This window comes from Lissotriton vulgaris, chromosome 4_1 (assembly GCF_964263255.1).
Source record: "Lissotriton vulgaris chromosome 4_1, aLisVul1.2, whole genome shotgun sequence".
Taxonomy (NCBI): Eukaryota; Metazoa; Chordata; class Amphibia; order Caudata; family Salamandridae; genus Lissotriton; species Lissotriton vulgaris.
Genome location: NC_141691.1, coordinates 1,260,661,644 through 1,260,674,403, shown reverse-complemented (window position 1 = coordinate 1,260,674,403; position 12,760 = coordinate 1,260,661,644). Strand labels below are relative to the sequence as shown.

General features: G+C 44.6%; 1 protein-coding gene across 4 annotated transcripts in view; it reads left to right on the top strand.

The window, feature by feature from the left end:
• Positions 1–12,760, top strand: part of LOC147723117 (cytochrome P450 2J2-like) — a 500,182-nt gene that overhangs the window by 82,928 nt on the left and 404,494 nt on the right. The gene's annotated exons all lie outside the window — the stretch shown is intronic.

Here is a 12,760-nt window from a genome sequence, read left to right as displayed (position 1 = left end):
CAACACTGGGCTCCATTAGCACATTGATAGTATCTGAACGAATCTTAGTGTCCCTTCTGAAATCAGACTGATTTCTACAAAAGCAAAGGGAAGTGGGGGGTGAGGGGGTGGAGGGGGTTTGTTTCTCTCATAAGTAAATTCAACACCTAGGGGCATATTATCAACAAAAGGCGATACATTATCGCCGCTTTTATCAGCAGAAAACTGCTGATAAAACGGCGATAATGGGCTTGAAAATATGCCCTTGTGAATTCCCGCAGAAACCCATGTTCTGGTGTGAACATGGGCTTCTATGGGAATTCTCAAGGGCATATTATCAAGCACATTATCGCCGTTTTATCAGCAGTTTTCTGCCGATAAAAGCTGCAATACTGTATCGCCTTTTGTTGATAATATACCCCCAAAAGTTTTTACATCAGACTATAGCCGACCCGCTACTGCGGGTGGAAAGAGGTCCTTTTCTTAATATAGCCCTCACACACTCTAGTAGTCTACACGTCTTTGGATCAGGTACATTGATGAAATCCTGGATATCTAGAAGACAAACAATACCACAACAGACTCTTTCAACGAATGGAAAAACGCAAGGAATGCCTTCATTAAATTCACTGTGACACATAACAACACACATGTGTCTTTCTTGGATGCCAATATCATTGCCGAAGAAGGAAAACTCTGTACTTCACTTTACACCAAACCCAAAGATCATAACAGTCTTTTACATTTTGAAAGTGCACAACCCAGAGCACTTAGAAAAAATTTACCAGTAGGACAATTCGTGTGCATTAGACGCAACTGTGTGAACACTGAGGTTTTTAAAAAAGAGGCAGATAAACTGACCAAGAAACTCCGGGATTGGAATTACCCTATCCGAATTGTGAACCAAGGAAGAAAAAGAGTGCGTAATATTCCCAAGGAAAGCCTCCTGGAACAAAACAACAAACTGGAAAATAACAACTTAATATGCATTACAACCTACAACTCAGGTACCAACCTAATTAAATGAACCATCACCAAACATTGGCACATATTAACATCAAACCAACTGGATTAAAAAAAAACAATATCATCAGCAGAACAATCAACTGACAGACACCCTTTGGACTTTGCCACCAGTGATGGGCTATTTCCCATGCGGAAATTGTTCTGTTTTGTCCTCTGACATCACACACCAAGACCATTGATCTGGCACTTAAGACCCCAAGGGAACAAAGAGCACATACAAACTGTAACAGCGCAAACATGGTGTACATAATCACCTGCCCATGCAGCCAAAAATACATAGGCATGACTTCTAGAAAAATACAGATCAGCGAACATAGGAGCACTATCCGAAGCAAAAGGGCTACAACCAAACTCATGGCCCACTTTCTAGAGATCCACCATACAGACATCGACATGCAGTGTACAATTATCAAAAAACTACTACAAATAGCGGGGCCCACAAAACACTCCTTCTGAAAGAACAAAGATGGGTGTATCGATCACAGACACAAATCAACAGTCTTAATGACGATATCCCTTAGAATCAGCTAAATCATTTCACTGGATAACAATCAGGGCTCAATAATTTACTCAGACTTGCCAGTATAATTCCAAGTATAGCACTATCGACCTTTTATTGATGCAAGATTCATAGGACATGGGGTTATAAAGAACCTGCACCTCTTATTGACATCTCCATGAACTAGTACAACCCCGTACAAGACTGTGCGTTAGTCCACCCCTTAGATGGCTTTTGCCCCTTTTTTGTAGACAAGACATAGGTTCCTTAACAAGAACAAGCACATAGGAGCATTGGCTGTATCTAGCCCCACATGAATTGACATGCCATTTTCCTGAATCCGAACTTATGTAGAATATATACAAAAAATCTTAAAAAAAACTCTACCCTGCAGTCCAGGTTTTGTTAAAGGCAAGAGAATTGAAAATATCCTGCCATTTTCACCCGTTCACATATCACTGTCTCCCTCCTGGCCTAAAAGCATCTATTTTTAGCGAGTGTCACGTGTACGCCTGGAAGGCTCCACATACAAGCGGACTCTGTTGAATAGCAGTACCTGGTCCATGCACCGGTACAAGATCCAGCACGCAGCCTCGTTCCAAGACACGTGGCTGACCCAGTGATGTGGAGACTGAGGTCCATGCCCACTTGCCCCCTCACAAATCTGTTATTTTGACAGAAACCAAGAACAGCCTCAACCCCGCTGACACAGTAGCCTAGACCCTGCTCTGCATCCAATACCGGTAAAGCAGGTGAGAGCAGGCGTGGCTGACCTGACAGCATACAGATTTTCGCGCACACGCAGAATAGTATTTAAATCCTATAGCCTCACTCGCAGACAGGACAAGCAGGGGAGTAGAGCACCATGTAGGTCTTAAGCAGGGTGGACCTTTGATAAAGTTAGTGGCTTTTTCTCCCACACTGAGGCACCTGGCATATGATATCGCCATTTGTAATGCTTTTGTATTTACTTTATGGAGCATTTTTTCTAAAAAAAAAAACTGTCATTGCGCAAATAACCAGTCCACGCATGTCTTAGCATAAAAGGCCATTTATTAGGACAGGTATGACAGCCAAATTTCCACATAACATCAATAACAGTTAACAATCCCCCAACATCATGACCCCCAAACATCATCCATTCACATACTCCACTACTCACTCCAATTCACACCACGACCTCTTCACGCATACCATTCACTTTCCCCTTTCACCTTCATCCTCCTCCAGCATCTCCCGTCATCTCACCTCCATCTACCACACCCCCCATCCTGCACATGTAACCCCTTCCCCGGAAGGGTGATTCTGCCCGTCATGGACTCCCCACCCCTCCCAAGTTCTGCCACCCAGGGAACCCCCGGAGGGCGGTTACCTGCCCCACCAAACGTGCACCTTTCGCACTCAATCTCTTCAACACCAGATAGACTCATTCCACAACAAGCTGATGGTATCCCGCATCTCCATTAGATAGTAAGCATTTCCCATGTGCGAAAGGTGCACACCGTCATCGCGGAAGAGAAGGGGCTCCTCTAGCCGGAGCCCAACATGTGACTGAACTTTGATTCCATGAGCATCACAAAAAAGTCTCATCGCCCTATTCAATTTCTGCCTTGCCCTCTCAATGGCAGCAGGCTTAAGTGCCCCCTCCAACTCCTTTGTGGCACAATTTCTGTACAAACAATACAGGCGCCAGCCAGATTGCTCCTTATTGCCTCCAGATCCCTCTGTATCAAATGTAACAAGGACACTCCTGACAGTTTCACCAAGTCATTTTCTCCCAGGTGTATAACCAGCATGTCCGGGCAACCCAATTGAGACACCTTCTTCGTCAGCCAAGGCAACAAGTCGCCCCAACGCATCCCACTCTTACCCCACCAATGGACTTCGTGATGACTGCTCCGCAGGCCCAGGCTACGACCGTACACCTGCCTGTCTGCATATTTTGATGCCCAGTGTACAATGGAGTGTCTAACAATCCAGGTAACCGTCTTGGCCCCTGGCCCCTGAACGCAACCTACGAAGAGAAAGAGGTTAACACCACAGAAAAACAGATCTGTAACACAACCGCAGCAGCCCCCCTTCAGCTACCCTGCCTCTGACCTCCTTAATTTACGCACATAGCATTCGCAGCAGCGGGATCTCCAGCGCCCAATTCTCCAAATCTCCTCCCAGGACCAACCCAACCCAGCCGCCGCCGTGGCCGCACCAATACGAAACGAATGAGTGCCAAAACGAGCTGGGTCCTTGCCAATCCTCCGCAAAGCCATCCGTAACACCGCCAACAACTGAAAGGACGTCAAGTGCCTCAAAGAAGTATGCACAAAAATCTCTCCATCCGACCTCTGCACTCGTCCCAAAAAGGCCGTCCACTCACGCACCGGGCACACACCCTCACCGCCGCTCTGCTTTAGCCACATCCACTTGCCTCGACCAACTTGGTCCGTCTTTGAACGACCCAGCCATATACCCAGCTGGGCCCGTCCAACCTCACATCCTCAAACAAATGTCCCGGAGCCCCCTGCACTCCCAACAACTCCGAAACCCGAAATGCCCCGAAGAACATCCATACCATGCACAATCGAAACAACGCCACCTCCCCATCGTCATAACATCAGTGGGGCAATTCCCCCAGCACTCTCGTCAACAACTCAAAAGTGATCGCTTCACGCGGCAACTCCCCCCTCCCCCTTCTGACCTCATGCGACCCCAACCTTTTAACATTCGACTCAAGAAATCCGCCCTGGCCGGATCAAAACCCAAGTAAACCATGCTGTAAAAGGAGATGCCAGCCAGTTTGCCAGCTATCATAGTCTGTGACAATCCTTTGTCCATGCACTCCAAAACAAAACGCACCACTCCCCGTTCACAGTCACTCTGCCGCAACCCCCATGCAGCCCTGTTCCAACCCAGAAAGGCACCAAACTCAGACCATGCCAACCTGTATGCTCGCCTCGTAGATTCAGCTATAGATTTCTCGACCAAACCCACCACTCTCACTCCCCCCAGGCCCAGATACCCTCCGGCACCTTGGTCTTGCAAGCCTCTGCTCCCGGCGCCAACCTCCTGAAGCGCTGCCACTGTGAACGAGATAACGCATCCGCAATGTCATTACTCGCCCCAGGCACATGTTGCGCACGGAAAAGCACATTAAAACGCAAGCAGAGCAGCATGAAACTTCGCAGCAGGCACAGCACTCGCAGATCCTTTGCCTTCTGATTGTTCACCAGTTCAAGCAATGCTCCTACCCTGTCGCAGAAAATGAGCCAGCCACTTCTCTGCACACCAATGCCCATCCCAGAAGACTCCGAAGCCTGCCGCACCCGCCTCATCAGAGTAGAGCTGTACCTGCCAAACCATCTTGTTGCGTGCAAAATCCCTTGCTCACTTTGCCACTGGATTCAAGATAGCCTGGCTGATGAGGATTATGAATCCGAAACTGGTCCAGGATGCTTGTTTCTGGTCCAGGGAAGACATGGCTTGGCAGTTTGGGCTGGACTGTTCCCATGAGGCACAGGGTCAGACTGATTTGCATATGGCTATGTCCGAACTGGGGAGGCAAAGTGAGCTAAAGAATGGTGATGGATTAAACCCAGATCAGTTGACTGGGGGTGAGTGTTTGATTTGCTCAAATGCTCCGTCCATCATCCGCTTTTTGTATCTCTTTGTTTGCCCTAAGTTGGCAGGGTATGCTCAGACGTGAGTCCCTTGCTCACTTTGCCACTGGATTCAAGATAGCCTGGCTGATGAGGATTATGAATCCGAAACCGGTCCCTGGTTGCTTGTTTCCGGTCCAGGGAAGACATGGCTTGGCAGTTCAGGCTGGACTGTTTCCATGAGGCACAGGGTCAGACTGATTTGCATATGGCCATGTCTGAACTGGGGTGGCAGAGTGAGCTAAAGAATGGTGATGGGTTAAACCCAGATCAGTTGACTAGGGGTGAGTGTTTGATTTGCTCAAATGCTCTGTCCATCATCCCCTTTTTGTATCGCTTTGTTCGCCCTAACTTGGCAGGGTATGCTCAGACGTGAGTCCCTTGCTCACTTTGCCACTGGATTCAAGATAGCCTGGTTGATGAGGATTATGAATCCGAAACCGGTCCCAGGATGCTTGTTTCCGGTCCAGGGAAGACATGGCTTGGCAGTTCGGGCTGGACTGTTCCCATGAGGCACAGGGTCAGACTGATTTGCATAAGGCCATGTCTGAACTGGGGTGGCAGATTGAGCTAAAGAATGGTGATGGATTAAACCCAGATCAGTTGACTGGGGGTTAGTGTTTGATTTGCTCAAATGCTCCGTCCATCATCCCCTTTTTGTATCGATTTGTTCCCCACTGGGTACAGCAGTGCAAGCGTGAGCCGAAGTGATAAGCCACTGGATCTGAACTCAGGAGCCTGGAGTAGGGTTTCTGCAAGCATCATTAACTGTGACACAGACTATTATTATGCAAGAATGTGAGGAATTATTTTCCCTCTGGGTATATTTATCCTAAGCCGACAATAAAGGCACTGGTTGGTCTGCCTATTACCCAGGGTGGTGACATTTGATACAAGCCGTATTAATGTATTTCACTTATGAAATCAGCTGGATAGCGTGATATATCAAATGTTCAAATAGAGCTGGTTAATCCAACCCAGCACCTTACATAAATGAGCTGCTCTAAAGGTTGCCAAGCAACACCTGCACCCATCTTTGTGAAACTTGAAATGTTAGAAGTTTTGGGCTTTGTTTGGGCTCTTATATATTGCTTCAGTAGCTTCAGAGCACTAAAATAAATGAGCCATTCTCATTGTCTTGTTTAAACCTGTAATTAGCTATTCATCTCTCTAATCGTGTGATTGTCAGATAACTGTGGTGAAGCAGTCCCAGTTTTGTTTTAATAATCTACCGCAAAAACTGCCATCCGTGAAACACATTACAACATTACCTCTGTTCAAACACACACCTCTTCCCTGTTGTGCCATTTTTGCTAAGGCTGTAGGTGAGGGCATGCAATCAACGTAAGCAGGCCATAATTGTTGTCCAGCATTCCCTGTAAAGCCAAACTCTCAATATCAACAATGGCTGAGAGGGTTCTACAGCAGCAAGTGACACCGAGACTCCCCTCGACCAGAAAGAAACCACCATTCCTTTCACAAAGGGTTACATCAGTCTCCACCGGTACAGCTCAGTATTCTCCCACTCTACTGAGCATTGTCACAAAAGATTGAAGAGGGCAGACACCGTCCTTGCCCAGCACACCATTCCACAACTGGTCTTGCTATTCTGCAAAAAGTTCTGGAAGTGTGTATTAGAAGTTTAAAAAATGCTATACAAAAGAAAACAAGCACGGAATTTCAGTAACAAGTGTAAAAAATGTAAAAAGGTTAAAAAATGTGGACACTGATGGTCAATTTTATGGAATTTAAAGCCCTTTAAAATATTTTTTACCTCCACATATTTACACTCTACTCAATACCTCACATGAATCCATTCTATGCCACACAGCAACAGTGCACATAAATACAGTCCACACCATGCTGCAAAATCCCCCTCACCATGATTTTGCTCAATTTCTCACAGTTCCCCACCACGCAATTCCACCCTACACAATTCCATTCCACACCACATAAGTCCAGAACAAGCAACATAATTCCACTCCACAAGTCAATTCCACTCCACACCACACAACTAACCACATACATTGAATCCACACCACAAAATTCCCCATAATGCACATAATTCAACACCACACCACATAATACCACCCCACTACCTGCCATTACATAACACACAATACCCCTCCACATAATTACACATCATGGCACTTAATGCTACCCCACAGAATTCCAGTACACTAATAACAACATAATTGCTATCCACATATTTCCACTGTACCTCATGCCACATAATTTCACTACACATAACTCCACTCAACACCACACAATTCTGTGCCACATAATTGACAACGAATAATTCCAATCCAACCAACATAATTCCACTCCACACCACATACACCCATTCCATTCCATATCACATGGCTAAAAGACATTGGGCTAGATGTAGGTAAATCAGATTTACTGATTCATAAATACCGAATTTTACCGATTCGGTATTCATGAATCGGTAATTCTGATGTAGGTAATTAATCGGTAACAAATACCGATTCGGTAGGATTCGGTATTTACCGAATCGGTAATTACCGAATCGGTATTTGCCATTGATTCCTATGGGCCTTGAAGCCCATAGGAATCAATGGCAAATACAGATTCGGTAATTACCGATTCGGTACAAATACCGAATTGCCAAGGGGGACAGGGTGTCACTTTGACACCCTGTTGCACCCCTGTTCCTGGCTTGTGTGCAATGTGCCACACATACCTGCCCTTAGGGCAGGTATGTGTGCCACATGGCACAGGTGTACATGCACAGATGTGCATGTACACAGGAATTCGTTATTTACCACCCAATAGTATTGTGTGGTAAATAACGAATTCTTAAGGGCCTGTGGCACTGTTTACTGTGCCACCTACATATTGATTTACAGAATCGGTAAATTTACCGATTCGGTATTTTACAGATTCTGTAAATTTACCGAATCGGTATATTTACTGATTCTGTAAATCAAAGGCCCGCCACATTACAAAACCCAAATACCGGTCGGTAACGGCCGAAATCGGCCATTACCAACCGGTATTTGGTCTCCTACATCTGGCCCCTAATCATTGACAACTCCATTAGCTCAGGGACATCTCAAAGATTTTGGGGGCATTGGCCAAATGTAAATTGGACAACAGCTTTGAATCTAGGATTGAGTTTCACTTCTTTGATGCCCTCTTTGACCAGGTCACTGACAGTGGTCAGGCACACTGGTCCAAATTCTAAATGTGTCTTCATCTAATATTGAAGGACGGTGATGTGTTTTCAAAATATGTTAATACAGAAGCAGCTCACTAATAGTATTGAAAATAATCTTTGTGCCTCCCTCCCATTTCTCATATGTAAAATCCTGTTTGATCTAAAAGAAACATTTTTATGTATGTTGCATCATGTTGACAAACATGAACAGGTCTCTGCAAAATATCTGTAATAGACTCCCATACAATACCCACAATTTTTTTTAAAGGAAAAAGAAAATGGCATTTAAAACTGTCTGTTTAAGAAATATTCAAGGTAATCAGGGCAAGACTCTCTGCAGAACAGAGCTGGTTCTATCAGGTATAAGGTATAATAAGGTATACATTTTATTTGCATAGTTAATTAAACCCGTTGCAAAATGCCAACATTATCAAAAGAAAAGAACACAATTATATACATTTACAACACATTCCATTAAAAGCTTCTAAAAAAATATTCTAAAATTAAGCAGCTTTAAAAGCGGAGTGTATCATTTCTGTCCAATTGCTGCCCAAAGCATTCCAGACCATCCAACCAAACTTTTTGCCGACCATTGACAAGCCCTTCTAACCTTGGTGAACCACCCCGTATGACATGCCCTCAGGTACTGTACTGTCCGACCACCGTGTACTTCAGATGTAAAAGTTAATTTCTTTGAGGGGAATTTCTTGAGTGCGCCTCAGGACATTTGCCAATGTGTTCCCTGCATAAATTCCTTTGGTCTCCATTTCAGGCATTTTACCATCACACAGTTTCAGATACTTCACCAGGCTGCAATTCAGTTGTTGATCGTTCGGTGCAAATCATGCCAGTAGAGCTTGCCTCCTGGTGCACATTCCCCGTTGATTAAAGTGTTGCCTCAAGAATTGTTTCCGTTCTCTAAGCAGTTTTTTGCAGGAGCACAGTAAATGCAGCAGATCTTCAGATGCTGAACCACATAAGCGGCACACAGTGCCCGCTTTCTCTCTTAACCAGGGAGGAAGATGTTGAATGCAGGGTAACAGCCCCAATCTGTACTTCATGAAAGCAATTTTTATATTTTTGTCATACCCCAGATTGAAATAGACTTGTGAGGCTGACTCCGTATATATCTTTAATGTCATCCAGCCGTGGGCCCTTTTTGTCAATGTGGTCTTGTACTCCAACAAGGAAAGATGTTTCACTGTTTTCCACACAAGTTTTTTTAAAATAATAGTGGCTGTTGATGTTTTCCAAAGCTGACATAGGCCCAACCCATTTAAACTGCTATAAAGTATTCTGCGGCAGGTTATTTGGAATGTTGTTCTATCTCCTTCCATAGCTGTTCATTTAGAGTACCATGTGGAGCTTTTCGTATTTTGTCTCATTCAATGATGAATGCTCCTTGTCTTGCAACTGTTTGTTTTTGAACACCGAATTCAAGCCTAATTTGCGCCGGTGAGGTGTGTTTGGGCAGCCCAAAGATGACCCTATATACAGTTGTTGCTCCGGCGTCAATTATTTTAGCGTCTCTGCCTTTCTGAACTTCGCTGCCATAGGTAATTGTTGGCAGCAGTTTTGCCTAAACTACCTCAATCAAAGGGAGGATTGATGGCCCGTCAACTTTGAATTTAGGGTTTTTAAAGTGGAAGCCAGTGTTAGGTCTTTGTGCCTAATGCTATTCATCTGTGATGCGAAGCGACCCCGCTATCCAACTTCACACCCAAGTATTTATATTCCGCTGTATCCTCAATTTTAGTTCCCCCCCTCAAACCAGGCTCAAGTTTGTCTCTATTTTTTCCTGATTATCATGGTTCTCGTTTTATCCACGTTGATCGTTAGGTCATTTGCTTTAGAGAAGTCCCGGGTTGCCTTTAGGAGACATTGTAGCCCTACTTTTGTTTCACTAATCAGGACTATGTCATCCGCATACAAAAGGCAGGGTATCAAAATATCTCCTAGGTTTGGGGCATGTGAGTTGCAGCTGATCAGGAGTGGTACTAAGTCAGCTATATATAAGTTGAAGAGAGTCGGTGCTAAGACGCAGCCTTGTTTCAGCCCTTTTTCTGTTGGGATGCTCCTGGATGCAGCCATGTGTCCGTGTGCAAGTTTATTAGCAAATTTAATAAGGGCTGTGGCAGCCCCCATCTGTGCAGCTTGGACCATAATTTAGTGCGGTTGATGTGATCAAATGCGGCCTTATGGTCATAAAACATACATATAGAGGTGTCCGTGTGGCTTGAGCCTTGTCCATAACCATTGCCATGCTTAGTATGTTGGATGTAGTCCTGACTGATTTTACAAATCCAGTTTGTTGTAAAGGGATTGCAGATTTGTCTGTGGCCCATGCCTGAAGATACTCTAATAACGTACCTACAAAAAATGTTGCCTCATTATCTAATAAAGCCACTAGTCGATAGTTTTGTGGGGCCATCTTTTCACCAGATTTGAAAATTGGGGAAATGATTGACCCTTTCCAAGATTTAGGCAGGGTGTTTAGCATCCTAATTTCTCTAAACAGTGGTTCCAGTGCTTCTGCCCAGTAGGTTGCCCTCTGTTTGTATAAAGCTGGTGGTATTCCATTTTGGCCAGGGACACCTTCCCTTCTCCCCTTGCCTATCAGCTGTTTAATTGCTGTTGCATGAGTTATTTGCAATTCCTCAGGTGATAAGCCTCCCTTTCTATTCCCAGAGACGTTTGTGTTGCATTCTGCCCCATCCTTGTTTGTTATGTGGCAGTCTAGTTCTTTTTTACTATTTTGGTCCAGTTCACTGAGCTCACTGTTTTGTTGGAAGTGGAACTTAGATATTTGACCCAATCTTCCTCTGTGATGTTCAAGGAGATGCCATTGTGATTTTGGTGCAGAATTAATTTATGGTATTCCAGAATCTGGCGCTATTACTATGTTTAACGTCAGCAAATATTTTTACCCAGAATTCATCCTTTATGGCTCTGTTGACATTCCTTTTCAGTTTTTTCAGATCTGTCCTTTGTCTCCGTAGTAATTCCAGTTGATTTTTGTCATCGGGCTTGTACCGGAGGTGTCTCAAAGATTGATAGATATGTTTTTTAGCAAGCTTGATTTCTTGCTTTGCAGAAAGCGATATGAGTTTCGTGCCGCTGAACCATTGCTGGTTAAATGGTTTGATCTTAGACGCGTATGCTTCCCTTATTGTTAGAAAGTTTAGCCATTTCTGAACTTCCCCTTTTCCAGCTCTGGCATTAAAGTGCTGTTTAGCATTTCCCAGCATCTTGCTGCCAGCAGCTATCTTAAATTGTATTATTTTTAAGTCGATAGTGGTATCTGCCCCCCTGTGGCGCCCGGCAACGTTCAAATGCTGTTGTGATGGTTCTTAGCTCTATTTCCTGCGGCCGATGATCGCTGTCTCCTTTATTGCCTAACCGAAACGATGTAATTCGTTGAAACAAACATAGGGAGACAAAGGTATAGTCCAGTATGGAACTTGTTCTGTTAGAGCTGAACGAAGTAACTGAATGGTTATCTTCAGCTGTTCTACCATTTAATGCGCTTAGATTTAGATGTTCCAGCTCCTCCAAAGTTGATTGCCCTGACTTTGTTTGTTGGCCCAGTTGTACTTCTCCTTGCGGCGGGATGTTCCAAATTGTGTTTTGCTGTAGTATTTCTTCATCCATAGAGGAACCCAATAAATTATAGTTTAAGTCCCCAGTGAGGATGAGGTCAGCATTAGGGCCTTCTCTTATGCAAGTTTCCACAAAACTGCACATTTCCTTAGTTAGTTTAATTTTACGTTTTAGTTGAATGTACACGTTTATTATCTTGATGTTACTATTCCTTGTGTTTGTTTTTGATGGAAAGGATATGGTTACAGCTAGTGATGATTGTGTTTTAGGACCGCAAGTGCGGGCAGTGTGAGTAATTGTGTTTGCAACCTATATGACTAAACCTCCTTGCAGGCGGCCAAATTTTGCCATCTTAGTTGCTCCTTTGTAGAAACGCAAAAAACGTTAGAGATGTGGCTGCTCCAATGTCCAGGTTTCTTGCAGAGCTACTATATCGAAGGCCCTGATGTAGGTAACAAATTCCAGATCTGCTATTTTATTGAGGAGCCCATTTACATTCCAGGAGCAAAGTGGTACTAACCCATTTGCGTTGGCCCTCTGAGAGGAGCAGACATCTTGTCAATCCTTTTTAGGGCTCGCCTGCTGATGCGCATGCGCATAGCTGGCGAAGCTCTAAAGTGGCTTAAACAGCGTTTAAACACTGGCGATTCCACAGGCGATTCCTTCCAATGCATGTGCGCTTTTAAGGTCATTGCGCAAGCGCAAGCCCTAAAAAGCGCGTGCACAATGCCACCAGCCGCCTGCCTCGCATTACCACATCAAAGGCAGCTTCTCAGCGTGCGCTCATCCCCTAATTATTCACGGCCGGCCGGCCGTACTTTC